The sequence below is a fragment of the Ips typographus genome, linkage group LG11 (genome assembly GCF_016097725.1).
Source record: "Ips typographus isolate SLU linkage group LG11, UJ_Ityp_2.0, whole genome shotgun sequence".
Classification (NCBI taxonomy): domain Eukaryota; kingdom Metazoa; phylum Arthropoda; class Insecta; order Coleoptera; family Curculionidae; genus Ips; species Ips typographus.
This window is the reverse complement of record NC_138432.1, coordinates 1532087-1544583: the sequence shown is the minus strand read 5'-3', so window position 1 is coordinate 1544583 and position 12497 is coordinate 1532087. Positions and strand designations below refer to the sequence as shown.

Genomic DNA, 12497 nt, shown 5'->3' with positions numbered 1-12497 from the left:
GATGGAATACAAGCGAACCTATAAAAGTTTACAAACTTAATACGGTTACTTATGGGACTTCTAGCGCACCGTTTCAGGCTACTAGATGTTTATTAGAACTTGCCAATTTAAGTAAATCATCAAATTCTCGAACATCGAATATCATAGAAAAGGCGTTTTACATGGACGATTTACTTGTGAGCTTAGAAACTGAAGAATCAGCCTTAGAAGTTTATAAACAACTTTCAGACATATTAATTCAAGCAAACTTTAAATTACGTAAGTGGGCCTCAAATAACAGTACAGTACTGAATAAAATTAACTTAGTGGATATTCAGGGAAATAGTATTCCCATTTTAGGAAGCACGTATTTGCGTGTAGGCATTGGGCCAAGAAGAATGGGCCTATCCCACATATCATAAATTTTTGTTTTAATGACTGGAATCGAAAGAATAGGATCAAAAAACTAATTTTTCATATTCTTGAAGAAAAAATTATGGTCGTAAATGTTCCTACATTAGTTTGAATTTGTCCATTAAATTTAAATGATCTGTTTTGGCGCGCATGTGACGTACGTCATTCTGGGCGATTTTATTGGCTGTTGCACGCCAACTGTTTCACTTCTTGTCGCTGATTGGTTGATAGTGTAGTACGTCACCGGCGGCGGGCGTTTAAAACATGCGATTAATGTAGTTTTTATCATCATTTTTTTTCTATTTAGACTTAATATTTTTGAAAACAAAAAAATACGGGTATAATATTTTCAATCCGTCTTTGTAATTATGAAATAAAAAAAAATTGTGGGACAGGCCCATTGTGGAACATGAGTTCAAAGTACTTGAAACTGAGAGTTTTCAAACAGATTTAATATTGGGTCTCGATTTCTTGCATAAACATGGTGCAACTATTGATTGGGGAAGAGGAGAAATGGTACTACTAGGAGAAAAACTACCTCTATATGAAGAGAATTTGGGGAGTTTATATGGGACTTTAAATGGACCACCAGTACAGAATCAGACACATTCACACACTGCTATCTCCAACTATCATTCATCGTTGCTACCAACAACGAGGCATGGGGGCCTTCAAACGATTGGTAGTCGTTTGGAAGCAATGGAAAATTCAAACTCAGAAAAGCATGGATGTTCTGAGGGCAAACTTGTATGTTCCGGTGATTTTAAAATGGATTCACGAGCTGCCGAAATGTATGACTCCGAAGTCCGGGGAGAATTTTTAGATGAGACTCGTTATGTGGAAAATGAGGGAAAATCGTGGAAAATCTTATTAGAGGAAGATTTAATTATACCCCCAAGAAGTGAGGTGATTTGTTTAGCTAGTATAGCTGATTCTTCAAGAGTTACGACTCAGCATGTTGTCATAGAGCCATGTGAAGATTCTCAGCAGGGATTACTAGTTGCGAGAAGTCTCTGTAAAAAAGGGGACAAGGTGCCTGTGAGGCTCATGAATGTATCAGATAAAGATATGCTGGTACAGCGAAGACAAAGGATAGCAGACGCCTTTGAAGTGGATATTGAGAATAAGCCTGATGTACAAGAGCAAGCTATTAGAAAAGTAAATTTAGAAAGTACCCAAGTAATAATAAAGCAATTGAACCTGGAAGACGTCAAAAGCGACGACGAAGCCAAGCTAAAAAGATTGGTTGTAGAATTTATAGATATTTGCCATTCTCCTGACCAAAAGTTGACTTGTACGACAAAAGTGACACACCGTATCATCACTGAAAACTTACCGCCGATAATAAAGAGGCCATATCGAGTACCGTATCATCGACAACCAATATTGAGAAGGGAAATTCAGAAATTATTAGATGACGGAATTATTGTAGAAAGTCAGTCTCCGTGGAGTTTCCCTGCCATATTGATTGAAAAGCGAAGACATCCAGGTGAAGAGGTGCAATATAGGCTTTGTATAGACTATCGTGAACTCAATGCAATAACAAAAACAGATTTCTTTCCCCTGCCTAACATTCAAGAAACTATTGACAAATTGGCTAATGCGGAATTGTTTAGTACCATGGATTTAGCATCTGGTTATTTTCAAGTACCCTTACACCCTGAAGATAGAGAAAAAAGTGCATTTTCGACTCCAGAGAATCACTATGAGTTTACTAGAATGGTCATGGGATTGAAGAACGCACCTGCTACGTGGAGTCGCTTGATGAACCAAGGGATGTTATGCGCAATTACCCGTAACCGTCTCCAATAAGACTATGTTCATGTCTCCAGTGACACGAATCTTACAAAAACATGCTGAAGAAATAGAGTGCACCTCCATAATTCCACCTATGTACTACATACATAACAAATGGGTTGGATTTGATCCCTATCCAGTAATCGGGCTTCAGCCGCAAGAATTGAAAGCTGACGAAGAACCATATCAATTCGAAAGCATTAAAAATTTAGGCTCGGGCGGCATCTATACTGACACAGAAATTCATCGAGCTCAAGACGCCATGATGTTCAACATGGAGAGGCCAGCCCTGAATAATTTATTGTTACGAAAAATGGCCGGACAACCGATAGATTCACAAGGTTTTACGACCTTATCGTTGTTTGATGCCAAGGAAATGGAAAAAATCGCATCATCCACCTTACAGAGACTGTATGGGTGGTTTACAATTTTAGGGGATATATCGAGTGAAATACTTGGACTCTATGTAACCTTCCGGATTGTTAAGTTTGTCTTTGAGACGACCTTAAATGCGTTGGCCATCCATAAAGCTCTTGGATGCAGTTTCCACATGCTTGCTTCATTTTGGAATACTCTACCTCTATTTGTATTGCAACGGAAAGAAAAACCCAGCAAGGATGTGTCGACAAACTCTAAGCCTCCACAAACAGACCGAAAAATAAGCGCAAGCGCTCCCAGTGAAAGCAAGGAGTATGAAAACCAAGAATCGGTTAAAATATTAAATAATTCCACGCAGGCTGAAGCTACGTATTTCCAAGTGCGAGAAGAGCTTTCCGAAGTCCGGCAATTGGAAAACATTGACGATGCACGTTGCGACTTTCTTGTTCGTAACCAAAGGGAACAAAACAGGAAATTAAGATGCCATAAACCCGCCTTTAATCTGTACAGTTAAAATAACCTTTTTGAACTCAACATACTTAAACAAATTTTGTCGAGGAACTCACATTCCTCAACCGACCCTGGCCACGAAAAGGAATTTGAGAAGTCCGCAGATTCCTAGTCTATACCACGGATGATGCTTAAAATGACGTAAACTTTAAGTCCATATAAGAAGCAACAATTAAATGGGGGATAGCCAGTGTTTAATCCTGCCGGTTGTGTTACTGAATTCGAAGATACTCTAGTTATTACTTTGGAAAAAAAAGAGTTAACAATCAGTGATGGAGTACATAGTAGTTTTTCTCTACTATGTCCGATTAGTACGGGACAGGGGTAGCAAATTTATGTTGTACCGGATGGCTCTTTACCACCTATGGGAACTGGCGACTCTTTACCGACCCCGAGTGACTCAACCCTTGGAAATAACCCGGGCTCTATTAAATTTATGGACGGAAGTGATCCACTTGGAGTTCCAATTGTTGAGAACAGACCCCGCCTGACCATGTGACTGTGCCTTCTGCGTCCCTCCTCCACCGAATATGTTTACACCGACGCAATTCTGAAACGCATGGGGCAATGTCAGGATTGAAGGTTGCGCCTGTCCCGTTTGCGCCTTCCGGCGATGTAGCCCAGCTGAACCCCCACAACCGCACTTAAGACCCCAAACTCACTCTCAGGAAGTCGCCGCCGGATCACTAATGCCGCCGCCGATGCAACCCATGGTACCGCTAACCCGCCAGGATCCAGTTGGCCGAACAAGGCAAACGCGAGTTCTTAGGCCAATCGCTAGCCGACCCTACCCAGTTTTGGAGGCAGACCTTTTGCCTGGAAGCCAAACGGGGGTACGCATACGACGGGCCCCTGATCCAAACCAGCCAGGAACATCCCGAGAGTGACCGGTTGGTAATTAGTCGGTACGTTAGTTTATTCTTAATTTTTTTTTATTTCTTTATTTTTTTTTTTTTATTTTTATTTTTTGTTTTGAGTGCCGCATATTTATTTACCTTTTCAATTGTTTATGAGAGTAATCATGGAACATTATTTTATTGTTACTAGATTTTATTGAGTAATCGTAGGATAGGATTTATACGTGCATAGTAGACTTAAATTTTATTGTGACTGTCACGCGTAAGCGATTGTTGTTAGACCTTCTGGACAGATTTGCTTATTCGACAAGGTTTTCATACATTGCCTTAGGTCAAGTGCGATGTGAATGACTCGGATTTACGCTGAACATATGATTCAGAGTAGTACATTGCACTGTTACAAAGCAAATATATTTTATATTTGCTTTGTAACAGTGTAATAACAGTGTAAGTTTGTAAATATATTTTATATTTGCTTTGTCCTACAGGGATGGGTGGGATGTGATGCACCGGGAAAATATTAGCAATTTTCTATTGTTTATTTTTCAAAGTCAAAATTGTAATCAAAATTAAATTAAAACTTACGGAATTAGTTTGAGGCACATCTGAACACTACTAGACACAACACTTAAATGAAAGACTAGTTTGAAAGAAAAATCTGACTTCAAATCCTAAGCCAAACCTCTAAGACATATAATTGGCCAGCGTCGTTAATCCAGAAGCGGGGATATATTTCTATTAGTAGGTGTTTATAAGGAAAGGAATTTTTCCAAGTCATACTGTCGCCACAAATTCTCACCTTTTTGACCCCAAGCAAAAATGATTTATTGCCTGCAGCTGCAGGAAAAAAATTATTATTATTTATTGCACTCGGCGACATGTTTTTGAAATTCCACCTTTTGACCTGTCGCATTCCTGCTCACAGAATGATGTAAATTTCGTAGTATAAATATTCCCACTATTTTGGCAAACAGTCAGTCAGAAACGGGCAGTCAAAACTGAAACGTCGTCAAGTCGAAGACAAGTGTGAAAAATCGGTTAAAGTCCAAAAAAGTCCTAATGGGGTCAAGTTCTAGTCATGTTCAGTAGTGCAAAATAAGTTCTACCAAAATTCTTCAGTGTGCAAGATTTGTGAAACTAAGGTGTTTGGAAAACCCTCCAAAATTCTCGTAAAGAAACCACGTAGCCGCTTGACCTAAAGCCTGTCTCTTCAACTCAACTCAACATGTCCAGAAGGTACGTTTAAGCCAGAATTGCTAACTAGACCTAAGTCTTTGGTACCGACCGTACCTAGCTGAGTAATTATCTATGTTTCTGGAATCTGAATAAATGTTTGATCCAAGATTGGTGGTTGTGTTATTTAGGGTATAGCGCTTGCCCCTCGAACCCCAAACATAAGCTTGTAAGACCCAAAATTGGAAGAAGGCATTTTTGGGCCATTACATAAAGCTTGCGGTATTTATTTGTGTTGTAGCGTGGAAAGAAATTGTTTTGCTTTCCCTCAATAATTTTTTACTTTTCCATTTGTATTTTTTTGTATAGATATAGACCCGAAGTATCAAATATGATCATCGAAGAACAAAAAAACAATGAAAGGCGAAAAGTATTAATGATGAAAGTCAAAGCAATACTAAAGATGATGAATGATGAATTTGAAGCTTATAGAAAAATCTGCGAGATCAAAGAAACATCCTTCACCACTAGGAAGTGCCATGGCAATGATGAGGCTCAAATACCCAATTTCTATAAAGAAAGAAAAAGCCATGTCATACAGTCTACCAACCAACATGCTTTTCCTTGGGCGAGAAGGGGAAGACAAACACACTCACGGGAGGATATTGTGCAAGCCATCAGAATATTGTATGGTCCATTGGAGAAAGAAGTGGAGGCTTATTTTTCTATAAATTGGAGAGATGCTAGAACAAAGTTTGGACAGCCAGTCATCGAAAGAAGATACGTGCCCACTCAAACACCTGCTTTTCGAATGAGAGCAGATAAAGAACTAAAATGGGGAGACACGGACTAGAAAATGAGTGACACTGGTTTGTCAATTTTTAAGTGGAAGAACAAAAGAAGCGTGCATTTATTATCTATCACGATCCTCAAATTTTCTCGACTGTGAATCGAAAATCGAGAAATGGGCAAGTCGAAGATATAAATTGTCCCAGTATTTTATTGGACTATGACATGAATATGGGGTTTGTGGATAAATTGGATCAACTTAAGATTAGATCGACGAAGTAAATTGTGGCATCGTATATTTTTTCATTTTATTGACATTTGTGTAGTGAACTCATATATACTTTTCAAACAAAATGGCAACAGATATCTCGATAAAGATTTCAGAAGAGCCGTAGTCAGTGGACTAGTTGCCGAGAAACTAGTAGAGCTTAAAACTACTAGGGTTAGTTCTCCACTGTGTATTAAAAAGCATAAACCAACCGTGTCTTCGGAAATTAGATTGAAAAGTTCTGCCCATCAGCCCGAACGAAGCACCAGAAGACGCTGTGCATTATGTAGCACTAAGACGAATCAAATACGAACAGAGTGGACATGGATTTCAACAATACCATCAGAAGGTAAGATAATTAAATAAATATATACATTTTTTGTTAAAAGTGAGAATAACTTTTTTTCAGGCATAGTGGTATCTCTTAAACGGAAAGGCATCCGAACTTCGTCGTACAGACTATGGAGTGCCTCAGGGTCAATACTTGGACCTTTGTTATTTATTATTTATATTAACGACTTAGTAGGCTGTGACACCTCGGCTGATTTTGTCCTTTACGCAGATGATACAACCATAGTTAAAAAGGCTGAAAATATTGATTCTTTGAATCGTCACCTAAGTGAGTCTCTAACTATTGTCACTGACTGTTTTGTGGCCAACCAGCTGAGCATGAATGATGCAAAGAATCAGAAGCTAATTCTATCTACTCGTGCCACCAGTAATATTCCCAACGATTCTATCAAATTTCTTGGAGTTAAAATTGACTCAAAACTCTCATGGAAACCTCATCTGGCTGATGTATGCAGCAATGTGGCATCGGGTGTTTTTGCGTTGCGGACACTTGCTTCCACAATCTCAAAAGAAACAGCTTTGACGGTTTATTTTGCTTGTGTGCACTCTAAAATTTCCTATGCTATTCTAGCCTGGGGACATGCGACTGATACAGTGAGAGTGTTTGCCCTGCAAAGGAGGGCTATTAGAATCCTCAGTAATATCGGTTACAGAGACAACTGCCGATTTTATTTTTCAAAATTGAAAATTTTGACTGTATATTCACAACCCAGCAAGCACGCTACATCAATGGGCCTTTTGCGATGTTCCGTTTAGGTGAAAAATGTTATATAATTTTTGTATGTGTTTCTAATGTTGTTGCAATGTTAAAAGTATAATGTATGTTTTTAATGTGTTCTGGACATACCTATTCGATATCTGAGGTACATTAGTAAATGATATTAGCTTTATGGAAGAAAAGAAGAAGAATGTGTTCCCAACCTCACTTTACACCAATTTAGCCTCAATGATTGTAAAGCTAAATGTTTTAACGTTTAATGTCGTTTTCGTGTAACTCGTTTAACAGAGAGGCCATTTTTCTTTGGAACGCTGGAACCTCAATGCCCTGAAAGAGAAAAAACTAAGCGGGTGTGTTTATGTGGTTCGATTGGTGCTTGTGCATTTCTTGGAGTCTAATTCGAAAAGGTAAGTAAAACGTAAATACGTAGGTAGGCATTATTTTGTATTGTTTTTTTAATAATGTCATCTAAACGAACTCCAAAAAATATAGCTTTTATGTCTTCAAGGCATAAAAGGCGGCTAAGAGAAAATATCCCAAAAAGGCTTACAAAATGCTTGTCTGACTAATAATCCCTCTGGGAATTACTCTACAGGTTCCATTTTTTCAACCACTCAAACTGTAAGCTCGACTTTAAGTATCAGTCAAATTAGTTCTGACACTAATTTAACATTAGACTCGTCCTTGATTTCAATAGCTACTTCAAGTGTGTCTGCTACGTCAACTCCTCCTATAAGTATACCTGTTCCAGGCCCTGCTGATATTTTTGGTAATATGAATAACCATCTCTATGGTAGTAGTTCACCTACAAACAATTTTGATACAGATTCTGAAAGTGAGTGTGATTGTTTAGAGTGTATCAATGCTAGTAATAGCAACTCCCTAGAAATTTCTTCTAATTTAGTTGATGATTTAAGTTGGGTAACTGAGTGTAATATAGCTTTAAACCACACAAGTAAACTCTTTAAAATTCTAATAAGTCACAATATTAATGTGCCTTCAGATGCCAGAACACTACTGAAAACCCCAAGATATGTCAACTGTGATGAAATGGAATCTGGAGAATACTGCCATATTGGGATTGAGTCTAGCATTTTACAATGCCTGAAAGTATTGCCAAATGAAGTGCTAGTTCCATCTGAGTTAAAACTTAATATAAATATTGACGGCTTACCCTTAAGCAAAAGTTCAGGAAGTCAGTTGTGGCCAATTTTGGGATGGTTTGTTCCACATACTTTTGAGCAGTATAGTTTTCATCCATTTGTTATTGGTGTATACCATGGACACACTAAGCCAAAAGATGTAAATCATTTTCTCAGAAAGTTTGTTAATGAATTTAATTCTCTTCAACAAATTGGTTTTATTTGGAAAAATGAAAATATTAAAATTAAATTTAATGTATTGATTTGTGACGCTCCTGCAAAGGCTTTTATATTATGTGTAAAAGGCCATACAGGATATCATGGATGTAGCAAATGCATTCAAGAAGGTGAATTTAGAAATTGTTTAACTTTTCCTGAATTAGGTTGTGCATTACGTACTGATGAATCTTTCAAAGCCAAACAAGATTAAGACCATCACATTGGATTATCAGAATTGGAATTGTTAGGTATTGGTATGGTTAGTCAGGTACCTCTCGATTATATGCATTCAGTATGTCTTGGTGTGTTTAAAAGAATTATGCAATTTTGGTATAAGGGCCGACAAAACATTGGAATTCCATCAACTAAGATGATTGAACTGACAAACCTTATTTTGAAATTTAAAGACTACATACCGCAAGAGTTTGCAAGAAAGCCTAGAAAACTTTCTGACATTGACAGGTTTAAAGCCACTGAACTGAGACAACTTCTATTATACACAGGAATAGTGGGCTTCAAAAATTTTGTATCCACTGAATTTTATAACCATTTTTTACAACTTTCATGTGCAATTCGCATTCTCGCGTCACCTAGTTTATGTGTTTCACTTAATGATGTTGCAAAAAATCTTTTACATAAATTTATTAGACAGTATGGCCGATTATATGGCTATGAGTATATCTCATACAATGTTCACAATCTAAGTCATTTATGTGAGGATGTTAAACTACATGGACCTGTTGATTACTTTAGTGCCGAGGCCGGAACCCAAAAAACAAAAACAAAAAAGTTAATAAAATCCTATAAACTATCACTATATGTGATAATATTCATTTGTCAATGCCAGGTTAACCATACTGCAGGTGCGAAAAAGGCAAAAAGATTTAATTTTAGTATTAGCCATAAAAAATTTTGGTTTTTAAGTGAATTCAGTTAGGTATTACTAATACTAAAATTAAATTATATTTTTTTATAAACTTTTTTGGTCATAAGAAGCATTGATTCTATTCTTAGTCCTAATATTAATACTATAACTAAAATTTAATTTTGTTTTACAAACTAGGCTTAAGTCCCTTCCATTTAATCAAATTTTTGCAGTATGTACTTTACAAAGACATTGTATAATACATATTAACTCAATGTTGAGCAATGCCGTTTACTTAAGTGTATAATGATAATTATTAAACATAAAACAATAATGAAAACTGCATTGGTTTCATTTGAATGTTAATTTAAATAAAATCAATATACTGACCTTAAAACGTGCATTTTTATTCACTGTTCTAATGTAAGTAGTTGAACCCATTGCACACAATTTCACTCTTCAATTGATATGTTGCAATCTTCTTAGTGGGTAATTTGTTCTTCGCTTAGGTCAATTTCTTGGTAAAAGTTATATTTTCTCATCCACATGGAAAAGTAGTGAAGTATTCAGCATATACAAGATACAGATCTGTGAAATAGGCCCAATTTGTTAGTTGAACCACCCTTAAAAAATTGTCAGGCTAGACAAATTTTAGTAATGTATACAAGTGATGCATCAGCAGAGATTATTTAGGTTAGGTATGTAATTGCCTAATTGTCATTGTAATCTTACCTTGGCTAGCAGGCGTTGTGTGCATTACGAACCATTGAAAAATATGCATTTACTTGATTTAGTGTATAATCTTACTGGTGTGAAGGCAGCAAGCCGGAGCCGAAGATGCCCGATTGGTCAGTGGCGGCGATTTATTTTTTTCTATTGGCAAATACATTCAAAAATTTGTATATTTCTAATTACTTACATGTTATAGTACTTATAATCATCTGAAACAATAGACATTAAAGCAATACAATTATGTTTTATTAAGTTACCACCTTTAAACTCAATTTTTATTAAAAGTGCACATTCAACAGACTGATAAATAGTAAACAAATCTACGAATATAAAATACTCGAATACTCCAAGAAAGAAAATGACAGCAAATACAACGTTGCCACATTTACTTATAGGCGCTTTCTGAAAAATTGTAGTAGGTACTTTGAAAATTGTACATAATGAATACGAATACTAAACATATATTGTTGGTTTTTCTTGGTTTCTGGACAAACTGTCCCGCCTCCCACATTGTCTTTCTGGCCTTTAATAGTGACTATTAGTAGGTACATTTTGGTACCAATCACTTGTCCTTGCATGCCGTAGGGACTTTGAAAATTGAACATAATGAATACGAATACTAAGCGTATATTTGATGGTTTTTCTTGGTCTCTGGACAAACTGTCCCGCCTCCCACATTGTCTTTCTGGCCTTTAATAGTGACTATTAGTAGGTACATTTTGGTACCAATCACTTGTCCTTGCATGCCGTAGGGACTTTGAAAATTGAATATAATGAATACGAATACTAAGCATATATTGTTGGTTTTTCTTGGTTTCTGGACAAACTGTCCCGCCTCCCACATTGTCTTTCTGGCCTTTAATAGTGACTACTAGTAGGTACATTTTGGTACCAATCACTTGTCCTTGCATGCCGTAGGGACTTTGAAAATTGAACATAATGAATACTAAGCGTATATTTTGATGGTTTTTCTTGGTTTCTGGACAAACTGTCCCGCCTCCCACATTGTCTTTCTGGCCTTTAATAGTGACTATTAGTAGGTACATTTTGGTACCAATCACTTGTCCTTGCATGCCGTAGGGACTTTGAACATTGTACATAATGAATACGAATACTAAACATATATTGTTGGTTTATCTTGGTTTCTGGACAAACTGTCCTGCCTCCCACATTGTCTTTCTGGCCTTTAATAGTGACTATTAGTAGGTACATTTGGGTACCAATCACTTGTCCTTGCATGCCGTAGGGACTTTGAAAATTGAACATAATGAATACGAATACTAAGCGTATATTTTGATGGTTTTTCTTGGTTTCTGGACAAACTGTCCCGCCTCCCACATTGTCTTTCTGGCCTATAATAGTGACTATTAGTAGGTACATTTTCGTACCAATCACTTGTCCTTGCATGCCGTAGGGACTTTGAAAATTGAACATAATGAATACTAAGCGTATATTTTGATGGTTTTTCTTGGTTTCTGGACAAACTGTCCCGCCTCCCACATTGTCTTTCTGGCCTTTAATAGTGACTATTAGTAGGTACATTTGGGTACCAATCACTTGTCCTTGCATGCCGTAGGGACTTTGAAAATTGAACATAATGAATACGAATACTAAGCGCATATTTTGATGGTTTTTCTTGGTTTCTGGACAAACTGTCCCACCTCCCACATTGCCTTTCTGGCCTTTAATAGTCACTATTAGTAGGTACATTTTGGTACCAATCACTTGTCCTTGCATGCCGTAGGGACTTTGAAAATTGAACATAATGAATACTAAGCGTATATTTTGATGGTTTTTCTTGGGTTTCTGGACAAACTGTCCCGCCTCCCACATTGTCTTTCTGGCCTATAATAGTGACTATTAGTAGGTACATTTTGGTACCAATCACTTGTCCTTGCATGCCGTAGGGACTTTGAAAATTGAACATAATGAATACTAAGCGTATATTTTGATGGTTTTTCTTGGGTTTCTGGACAAACTGTCCCGCCTCCCACATTGTCTTTCTGGCCTTTAATAGTGACTATTAGTAGGTACATTTGGGTACCAATCACTTGTCCTTGCATGCCGTAGGGACTTTGAAAATTGAACATAATGAATACGAATACTAAGCGCATATTTTGATGGTTTTTCTTGGTTTCTGGACAAACTGTCCCGCCGCCCACATTGTCTTTCTGGCCTTTAATAGTGACTATTAGTAGGTACATTTTGGTACCAATCACTTGTCCTTGCATGCCGTAGGGACTTTGAAAATTGTACATAATGAATAGGAATACTAAACATATATTGTTGGTTTTTGGTTTTTGGG

General features: G+C 37.1%; 2 long non-coding RNA genes across 3 annotated transcripts in view; one reads left to right on the top strand and one right to left on the bottom strand.

Annotated features, from left to right (window-relative positions):
* The window catches only part of LOC145735657 (uncharacterized), a 261472-nt gene that overhangs the window by 186875 nt on the left and 62100 nt on the right, over positions 1-12497 (top strand). The gene's annotated exons all lie outside the window — the stretch shown is intronic.
* LOC145735368 (uncharacterized) lies at positions 7051-10607 on the bottom strand. 2 transcript variants are annotated; one of them, XR_014179656.1, is made up of 5 exons: positions 10453-10607; positions 10193-10401; positions 9851-10048; positions 8409-8522; positions 7051-8338 (listed from the first exon to the last, which is right to left on the bottom strand). It is a non-coding gene; the product is annotated as an uncharacterized LOC145735368 (long non-coding RNA). The 2 variants fall into 2 exon arrangements; XR_014179657.1 differs by having other exon boundaries at positions 7051-8039.